This window comes from Gavialis gangeticus, unplaced genomic scaffold (assembly GCF_001723915.1).
Source record: "Gavialis gangeticus isolate Ggan-Ray unplaced genomic scaffold, GavGan_comp1, whole genome shotgun sequence".
Classification (NCBI taxonomy): domain Eukaryota; kingdom Metazoa; phylum Chordata; order Crocodylia; family Gavialidae; genus Gavialis; species Gavialis gangeticus.
In genome coordinates this window covers 67768125-67769717 of record NW_017729029.1, presented here as the reverse complement: position 1 = coordinate 67769717, position 1593 = coordinate 67768125, and positions in this window count along the sequence as shown.

Below are 1593 nucleotides of genomic sequence, written 5' to 3'. Positions count from 1 at the left end.
GGGATTTTTCAGTTTTCCAATAGGGAACACCAGAATTCCTGGTAAGGAAGCCAGTGGCAGGACCCTGCTTGCTCAGTGCTGGCACCTTGGACCCAGCTGGCTGTGGCTCACCTTCTGGCCAAATGGGGCCAGGAGAACATTATTTGACAGTTCAAAGCAGGCCACCACACCTGGAACATCTTCCAGGTGATAGCTGCCCAGATGGCTGGGCAGGGGGCACAAATGGCAGTAGTGCCATACAGAGGCCAGTTCTGCAACCACAGTCCAGTGGCAGCTGGCCCAGAGGGGCAGATGCCTCTACTGGCTCTGCAGTCCCCATCCGAGTCTGGCAGGTGCACAGCAGGTTACAGCCAGGCAGCAGCCCGCACTGCCAGACTGCTGCAGTGGGTAAAGGGTGCAGGGAAGTCTCAGGGCTGCTTCAGCAGTCAGCTGACAGAAGGGGTAGTCTCCCCAGGTACCAATTGGCTGGGCCCCAGAAGCTCCAGATAGCTAGTAGCTCTGAGCTACTTGCCAGGGTGGCTTTTTATACTGCTGGGGCCAGGACAGGGCAGCTTTTTATACTCCTAGGGACAGCACAGGTGCTGGCCCTGGGCTCTTGCTTCCCCTGGCCACAGATCTGGGAGGAGCCAGGCAGGGTTATTTTGCCCCAAGTGGCACAATTCGCTCCACAACAAAGTGCATGTCCGATCACGTGCGCAGAAGCTAAAAGCCCCAGCTCAAATTTGCACCGCTGGGGTGTAGTTTGCTGTTTTGTAATTTCTTCTAAGTAATTATGTCCAGACAGCTGCCCCAGTTGACTGGTAATTAGCTCCAGAAAATACTGGCCTTTGACTGTAACCAGTGATAGTAAAAAATTAAAGTAACAGGCACTACGAGGAGGAGAAGACATTGTTTTTTGTTGTTGTTGTTGTTCTTTATTGTGATGACCATTAGGGAAAGCACTTTATTCATTGTCCAAGACAATGACTTTATCACAGTGGAATGGGCAGTGGATGTAGGGGAAAGAGGAGCCCCCAGAAGATCAGGTTGAGAATCTTGGAACTGAAAATACTTGCACACTCTTCCTTCTGGTTTAATTAGTGTATCATCAAGTTGTGGGGGCTGTGGCAGGCCAGTAGGGGGCGCTCCTGCGTTGAGCCGCCCACCTCCCTGCGCCTGACCACCTTCCAGGTTCCGAATGCCTCCCTAGGGGTGCCTTACATCTGGCCGACCCCCTTCCTGGAGCACACTCGCTAGCCTGGGGGGTAACGTAGCTGCCACCACCCCAAGAATGGACTCACTCTTGGCCCTGTGTCCTCGGGGAAACACAGGCCTAAAGTCCTATGGGTACTCGACCCAGTACAGGCACTTGGGGCACTTCCCCAAGTCCGGGGACAAAAAGTACAGTCTCCCTTAGTCCGCAGATCTTTAGACCCACCCCTCAAAAAGTCTCCCACACTGGTCACAAAGGAGAACTTTATTGATTACAGGGGTAGGGTGAAAATAGGGTACAAGATTGAGCAATAACCTAGAAATCCTAAAGAGCAAACAGTCTGGCTGAGGTAGCCTTTTGATCATGCATCTAAGTTACTGCCAACTAGATATCTAATCAGA